General features: G+C 35.7%; 1 pseudogene; it reads right to left on the reverse strand.

The window, feature by feature from the left end:
* Positions 1-422: 422 nt before the first annotated feature.
* Positions 423-1319, reverse strand: LOC116882053 (annotated as a pseudogene).
* Positions 1320-9200: the final 7881 nt, after the last annotated feature.

Consider the following 9200-nt stretch of genomic DNA (forward strand, 5'->3'; position numbering starts at 1 on the left):
AGATTCCAAAGTTCCAGAGAGCTGCCCTTTCCTTCTCAGACACAATGTCAAATACATAAAATGTCCTGTCAAGTTACATTTTATATTCTGAAATAAGGAAGCACTCAAATATTCTTAAGGCATTTACTTATTAAAACATTCTCTGCCAAGATTTCACATTAGCTCAAATTCAGATCAGTCTTTACCTATCTGTAGTGAGCTCTCCAGCTCAGTGGATAAAAACACCTTCCCCAGCAATCAGTGTTACCAGAGATCCCCCACCTGTGAGCCCCATGGGCAGCCTCTTTGTTCCCTGGGTGAACCAGTTTGCTCTTAATACTGCTCTGCTACAAAGCACCAAACTCAAACTCATTGGAAAAGGAGTAAAACTTCTGCCCAGTGCACTTTAAGAAGAGGTACTTTTTTTGCTTATGAAAAGAAACCTATGAGCCCTCCAAGAATAGTATAAGTGAGAGTTTTATACCTAAGTACATGATTTGGAGTGAAGAATTCACATGTTGCTCTGCTGGTCCACACTGGTGACCCTCTTCTTGTTCTTCCTGTGGGCCCCCTTCATCAGGTATCACAGAATCTCGGGCCCTGGCATGCACAATGTCCACAGTCCTCTCCACTACAGAGTTGTTTTTACCCTTCTTCTCCTGGCAAATCAATTTGATGTTCCTCAGCTTTCCAGAGTGGAAATCTCGTTCTCCAAGTCCTCAATAGTAAGTTTCAATACATTGATCTGCTGCATCAGTTCAGCCCCTTCATCATCCCTGAAGCCCACCCCGAGATTCTTTCTCACACCCTCCCCCACTAAGGCCAGCCTCAGGGGTTGCAGTGGATCTATGTAATGCAGCAGGCCTCTCTGAAGCTGCACTGCTGGAGCCAAGAGGTTGTTTTGATTTGTTCAGAGCCAGAGCAACAAGAGAGGGAGCAACGGACATTTCTTGACCTTCTCTGGCAGCTACAGGGTCATAGTCTTTTCCATCACAGTTTGCATTAGAAAACTTCTTGAACCACAGAACAAATTCAAAATTGTCCTGAAACTACCCTTTTACTAATTTGTCCACAGGAATTATTTAGTCAACACCCCTTCTCTTAAAACCTGTTTTTAGCATTTTGAAGTTCTGAATGTATTTGTGTTCGAGCTTAGCCTGGAATTTCATTCTCTTCAAGCCAATGGAGCCAGGGAGCATCGTGTCCATGAGCTGACAGTAGACAGCCCCCGAACACAACTGTTCAGCCTTCATCAGATTCAACCACAAAGAGACTCATTGAGCCAGGTCAGCAAGTCATGTCAACAGGTTATCACCGGTGACTGATCATGATTACACATGGATTCACTGCTGTCTTCGACTCCCAGCAAGACCACATCCACTGCCCGTGTCTGCTCCCATTCAGTCTTCCTCTGGTTTAAATTGCCGGATCCTGCCTACCAGCCCACAAGATGACATCACACGCCCTCCCCTTCACTGCCCATTGTGCACAAACCTACCTAAAAGTGACTGGCTTTAAAGATCAAAGGTTTATTAGCTGATCATTCTGTGGGGTGGCAATTTGGCTTGGGCTCCGATGCTCTCAGCTGGGCTTACTCCTGTACCTGCAGTCAGTTTCTAGAACAGTGGGGCACTGGTTCATTGTCCCTTAGGGCACATCTCTTTTCTGTGGGGTCCCCTGTCTTCCAGTAGGCTAAAGGGCAAAAAAGGAAAAGTAATTAATAGAGTCTGGAGTTACTGAATACAGCTAACTGTGTAATCTTAGCAGGATGTGTGTAGCCTTAGTAGGATGTAATAACTGCGATAAAGACTGAATTGTGGGATATATTATTCTCTTAACCTCAAACTTCATGCCAGTGCCTGATAGCCAAAACTAACAGGGGTCAAAGGGCAAGAATGCCCATGTAATGTCAGCCTCCCAGGAATGAAGAACAGGACAAAGAAAGGTCATCTTTCTAGAATATGACAAACAGAGTAAACATAGAACTTATAAGCTTATTTTGTTTATATTTTTATATTTATATTATTTATAATTATATATATATACGTAATATATTCATATTATTTTTGTATTTTTATATTTTTATTTTTATATCTTTTTATTTTTATATTATTTTTATTTTATAAGCTTATTTTAATGATTATTACAGAGATGAAAATTTGAATCTTGACTCATTCTGGTTTAAGTTAACCACAATTTTTGTGCTTTATTTCAGACAAAACAAGAAACTTCAGGCACTTTAACTCTTTGCCTTTCCCAATTTCTATGCATTGTTCTTATGCATTTTAATTGTGTATTTAAACTTATCAACACTTTATCATTGTCATGTTTTGATAGAAGCAGTATTTATTTGGATTCACCAACATATTTAGCCTTAATTTCTGCCTGTATCTCCTAGCTTCTATATCCTCACTGTTTAAAGAGCAATATTTAGTGTTTTCTTTAGCTCAGTTCTACTATGGTAAATTATGTCAAGTTCTGTCAAGTTCTGTAAATGCCTTCTTTTATTTTCATTCTGAAATATTTTTTTCTAGCTTTAAACTCCTAGATTGACATTTTATTTCAGCACATTAAAAATATAATTTGTCTTCTAGCTTTTATCATTGTTGTTGAGAAAATAGACTTATGTTCTATTGTTGTTCCTTTAAAACGTATGTTGTTGTTGTTGTTGTTTTTCTCTAGGAGCATGTTAAAATTTCTTTTGTTTCTTTTACTCTGTTGTGTTACTATATAGACAAATTGTTTAAAATTCTACTTTGGAGTCTATTTTAACATATGGCTATTGTCTATCAGTTTTGGAAATTTTCAGGCATTACCTCTTCATTTTGTCACCATTTTCTTTCTCTTCTCCTATAAAGACTCCGTAAACATGTCACATCACATCACATGTTCTCACCACACTCAGAGGAAGGAATCAATAATATGATGTGCCTGTATCAGAATGGGAATCTTGGAGGTCATCTTGCAAGTCTAGCTATCACAGAGAATAATATTCCTGAGAGTTCTCGCAACATCATTACCTTCTACCCTGTAGTTTTAATAAGCTACTATTATGTTCAATACTAGTGACTTACCATCTGTATTTTTTTCTAAAAGAGAGAAGGATATTCTAATGGTAAAATTCCCTTTTAAAAAGAACTACCGATACTAAATCAGAACAAACATGGGGTAAGTTAATACACTTTTGTAAGAAATGTAAGAAACTATTTTGAATGACAAGAGAAATGGAGCTTCTTCCATGTCACTAAATAAATTACAATTTCAGAACTGATAAAATTTTAAGCTGTTATTTAGGTTCTGTATATTCAATATGTGGATAATACCAATCATTCTTATTTTCCCTACGCCTTACATTTGAGTATACTCAGTGTAGAAAAAGTATATCAGGGGGTGCCTGGGTGGCTCAGTTGGTTAAGCATCTGCCTCTTCAGCTCAGGTCATGTTCCCAGGGTCCTGGGATTGAGTCCCACACTGGGGTCCCTGCTCAGTGGGGATGCTGCTCTCCTCTGCCTGCCACTCCCCCTGTTCATGTGTTCTCTACCTCTGTCTCTCTCTCTCTCTGACAAATAAATAAAATCTTAAAAAAAAAAAAGAGTATATCAGGGAGAAAGGAAGGGTGGAAGAGATATTGAAATATAGTGACTTGATAGACGCTTGTGTTAGAGTACTCCTTAAGGAAAAATAGAAATTACAGAAAGAAATCAAACAATGTAAATATTTATCGGTTGCCTATTTGTCATAGTGTTTTTTTGCTGTTTACTTTTATAACTGACACAACTGTGACCATAAAATGGTCAGCCAATATCACTCAGAACTTGTGCAACATCTTTAAATATTATTCCTTATCACCATCCATCAGAGCATCCATGAATCATCTGTATAGAATCAAGTTATCAAGTTATTTCTCTTTCTCACAGACAAAATAAACTATAATCTATCCTATAACCTCTACTCACTGAAACCACAAAGCAGTGATTATTCTCCCTGGTCTTGTACATAGAAGCCAATTCAATCTATTCATTAATTCCTGATCAGCAACAAATAATCACCAGTGCAATCTACAGCCATCTTTTTAAATGCTCTTTCATTTTTACTTTGGTTTTGACCCCCTTCTTTTTTTTTTCTTTTTATTTTTTAAAGATTTTATTTATTTATTTGACAGAGAGAGATCACAAGTAGGCAGAGAGGCAGGCAGAGAGAGTGAGACGTAAGCAGGCTCCCTGCTGAGCAGAGAGCCCGATGCAGGGCTCGATCCCAGGATGCCCAGATCATGACCTGAGCCAGGATCATGACCTGAGCTGAAGGCAGAGGCTTAACCCACTTAGCCACCCATGCGCGCTTGACCCCCGTCTGATTCAATCCAGTTTTACCTATCATCAACAAGCCTCTCTTTATTGTTCCCTGATTTTGTCTTCCTTTTCCTGTTGGATTTGCATATTAATTGCAGTTTCCCAGATTTGATTTTTTTATTTCTCAAGGTTTTTTTTCAGAGGTTTTCTCTTCTCATTCCTGGTGGCCACAAAACAGACCCTCCCAATAAATATTAGTTTTAACTTTCTGTGGAACGATGCATTGTTTTAAGGAATAATTCTTTCATTAGCTCTGTTTGTACTGAGATAGTCCCATGACTTGGCATATTTTAGAAACTCTTAAAATTGATACAAAGCAATAAATGTAATTAGGGATTCATTAAACAAATCTGTTTTCAGAAATTTTAGTTCATTTTTATTATTAAGATAATTTTAAATGAAATAGAATCACAGTGATTACCCAGCAAATAACAGTTCATCAATACAAATACGCCTATTACATGTATTATATGTTATAGATGTTTATATAAATATACATGTATAATTTTAATTTTCTCATGTTTTTGTCTTTGTGTTTTTGTCTACCTAATAAAATGTTACACACATCATATCATGTTGATATTGTTCTTGTTTTTTAAGCTATTAAGAATTTCCTTGGCCACTGTTAGGCAATATAACGATTGACTATTAAATAGGTAGTTGTTGTTTTTTTTAAAGATTTTATTTATTTATTTGACAGAGATCACAGGCAGGCAGAGAAGCAGACAGAGAGAAAGAGGGTGAAGCAGGATCCTCGCTGAGCAGAGAGCCTGATGCAGGGTCGATCCCAGGACCCTGAGATCATGACCCGAGCCGAAGGCAGAGGCTTTAACCCACTGAGCCACCCAGGTGCCCCTAAATAGGTGTTTAATTTGGGGTTCTAATAACAGGTTTAGATGTAAAATATCATATTATGAAGAGTTACAAGACAGAAAACAGGTATGGCATTCAGATTTTATAATAATCTCTCCTGAGGAAAAGTTCAGAAATTTTTTTTTTTTGTCTCTAAGATCTACTTTTATTTCAAGTGTATAAAGCAGCTGTTATCTTTTCCATTTTATTACAGTATATAGAATACAGTACAAGAGAACAAGGATCTCATTGGTTATATACATAGGACTTGAAGCTTATATGATAGAGACATTCAACATACACCCACATTTCAATTTAAATATCTCATTTCAAATCACCTTACCCATTTCAGGTTATGTGTTCTGATTCACAATTACCAATCTGACTTCCTATATGAGCATTAAAGTTGACTTTTAACATAAATACCAATTCATGTGAGAATATTATATCACTTATTAGAAAGTAACCCATAATTCTTAGGTTTTCTATGTAACTAATTCATTTCAGAATATAGAACTAGGAAAATATTAATGTATTTCTGCATGAGTATAGAATAACAGTAAGAGAAGGATTATCTTAGACTGTCATTATTTCTTCATAATTAATGATTGATAGAAACTTCACATTGATAGAAACTTAAACATTTTACCATTTGCTGTCTTTATGCAGTAAAAGAAACATAGTTTCTAAGAATTAGTTCCCCCAAATTAAAACGTTATTACAATTTAGAGCATATTTTGTGGAAACATTACAATTTGAGGGCAAAAATGTCTGGGTTCTTGTCCTAATTCTACGTCTGCGATTTCAGTCACATCATTTTATGAACTTCAGTTCTTTCACATTTGTAAAATTATCTGATCATTTTTTACCTTACTAATTAACCTCATAAGTTTTGGGAATCAAGTGAAATAGTGCACATAAAATTACTTTTCATATAATAGAATTCTAATAAATTTACATGTAACTATCATTAATACTATAAAAATTATAATATACCACTTCTTAAGACAGGTTAGTAACCCCTAATTCAATACAGTTGTGAAAAATATCACCATTAATAACAATTAGTTTCTTGCCTGTTGAAGGAATCTATTATACAACTAGTGTCTACTGTTTCCTAGATCCTTTTAGTTATTATCTAAATCAATATTTAGATTTTTTTGGTAAAATATATATTTTATATTTTAAGAGGAAAGAAATTGAGACCTACACAAGTAAGTAGTTTATTCAAAGAGCACAAATAATAACATCTAGAACATACATTTAATTCTTGTTTTTGAATTTGAATTCTTTGAGTTTGAAGTGAAAAGCCTTGAGAAACCTACTTCTGTCTCACTAACTTACTAACTGGAATGGAATAAATATGTCTCATGCAAAAAACTGAAGGTAAATGTTAAAACTTTGAAATTCCATTATAAATCAGGCATCATTCATATTTTATGAAAGTCCATGTGTGTACATTCTATGTATACAAAGAACACTCAACTCTGCAAAATATGCCCTATTCAACAAGGAATTGCCATTTTAAAAACAATGGTAATATATATAGCTGTCCAATTTTCCCACCACCATTTGTTGAAGAGATTGTCTTTTTTCCACTGGATATTTTTTTCCTGCTTTGTCGAAAATTATTTGACCATAGAGTTGAGGGTCCATATCTGGACTCTCTACTCTGTTCCATTAGTCTGTTTTTGTGTCTGTACCATGCTGTCTTAATGATCACAGCTTTGTAGTAAAGCTTGAAATCAGGTAAACGTGATGCCCCCAGCTTTGTTTTTCTTTTTCAAGATTTCCTTAGTTATGAGTAAGTTATGTAGTAAGAGAAATTAATAATAATTCGGGGTCTTTTCTGGTTACATACAAATTTTAAGATTGTTTATTACAGCACTTTGAAAAATGCTGGTGGAATTTTGATTGGGATGGCATTGAAAGTATAGATTGTGCTGGGCAGCATAGACATTTTATAAATGTTTATTCTTCTGATCCATGAGCATGGAATGCTTTTCCATCTTTTTGTGTCTTCTTCAATTTCATTCATGAGTGTTCTGTAGTTCCTCCAGTACAGATCCTTTACCTCTTTGGTTTGGTTTATTCCAAGGTATCTTATGGTTCTTGGTGTTATCATAAATGGAATCAATTCTCTAATTTCCCTTTCTATATTTTCGTTGTTATTGTATAAGAAGGCAACTGATTTCTGTGCATTGATTTTGTATCCTGCCACATTACTAAATTGCTGTATGAGTTCATCATCATTTGCCATTATGGAAATTCAAATCAAAACCACATTGAGATACCACTGTACACCAGTTTGAATGGCCAAAATTAACAGGACAAGGAACAGCAAGTGTTGGAGAGGATGAGGAGAAAGGGGAACCCTCTTACACTGTTGGTGGGAATGGAAGTTTGTGCTGCCACTTTGGAAAACAGTGTGGTGATTCCTCAAAAAAAATAAAAAAAAATAGAGCTACCCAGTGACCCAGCAATTGCACTACAGGGTATTTACTCCAAAGACACAAATGTAGTGAAAAGAAGGGCCATCTGTACCCCAATGTTCATAGCACCAATGGCCACAATCACCAAACTGTGGAAAGAGCCAAGATGCTGGCACTTCGACAGACGAATAGATAAAAAAGATATGGTCAATATATACAATGATTATTACTCAGACATCAGAAAGGATGAATATCCAACTTTTGTATCAACATGGATGGGGCTGGAAGAGATTATGCTGAGTGAAATAAGTCAAGCAGAGAAAGTAAATTATCATATGGTTTCACTTACTTGTGGAGCATAAGGACTAACATGGAGGACATTACGAGAAGAAAGGAAAAGTGAATTGGGGTAAATCGGAGGGGGAGATGAAGCATGAGAGACCGTGGACTCTGAGAAACAACCTGAGGGTTTTGGAGGGGAGGCGGTTTGGGGGATGGGTGAGCCAGGTGGTGGGTATTAAGGAGAACACGTATTACATGGAGCACTGAGTGTGGTGCATAAACAATGAAACTTGGAACACTGAAAAAATCAAATAAAATTAAAAAAAATAAAATTACCCCAATCGTTACAATAAATAAATAAATAAATAAATAAATAAATAAATGGTACTATTTCCCTGAACATACAATCAAAATGTATAAATTAGCTTGGGGAATGGCTACTTCAGGTCAAGAAATCCCACAAGCCTCAAGCTAATTAGTATTACTTGTTCCACTAAGTGGCACTGACAGGCACAATTTATTGGCTGCAAAAAGTAGAAAAAGAAAAAAAAACTAGCAAAGGAAGAAAATAAGATAAGCTATCAATACCTATTAGCCTCAATGTCAATAGTTTTTAACCCAACTTCTAAAAGATGCATTTATAATAATTTAGTATATTTTGGGGCTGGGTGGCTCTGTGGGTTAACCTCCTGCCTTCGGCTCAGGTCATGATCTCAGGGTCCTGTGAGCTAGCCCCACATAGGGCTCTCTGCTCAGCAGGGATCCTGCTTCCCTTTCTTTCTCTCTCTCTTCTGCCTGCCTCTCTGCCTACTTGTGATCTCTCTCTATCAAATAAATAAATAAAATATTTTAAAAATATGTAGGATATTTTGATATATCTAATGAGCCCTATCTATTAAAATAATGCTGGAAGTTTTTGTTTTGCTTTGTTTTTTGTTAAATCTCAAATAATGTATGCAAAGCATGTATTTAAATTCTCTCCTTACCAAAATCTAAATCTATGCTTCACATAAATTCAGAATCTCATTTTATCCTTGTATCAAACCCCATTTCTCCATCTCCATTTTTTAGTTGCCACATATGTGATCATCAAGGTAGACTGACCATGACCAGATTTATGGATGAATTCTTAGGTGATTAAATGCAGGAAATACCTTGAAGAAATAATGAAACAGGATTAGATGGGGTGCAAACCTTAGGAGAAGGTTATGGTAAAAGTTAGGGAGAAGATATGGAAACACTAATGATATCATAAGAGTCATAGATTAAAGTTGTTGCTGAGCAAATTTCATATAAATAAAAATCA

The sequence above is a fragment of the Lontra canadensis genome, unplaced genomic scaffold (genome assembly GCF_010015895.1).
Source record: "Lontra canadensis isolate GAN:19392208 unplaced genomic scaffold, GSC_riverotter_1.0 scaffold80, whole genome shotgun sequence".
NCBI lineage: Eukaryota > Metazoa > Chordata > Mammalia > Carnivora > Mustelidae > Lontra > Lontra canadensis.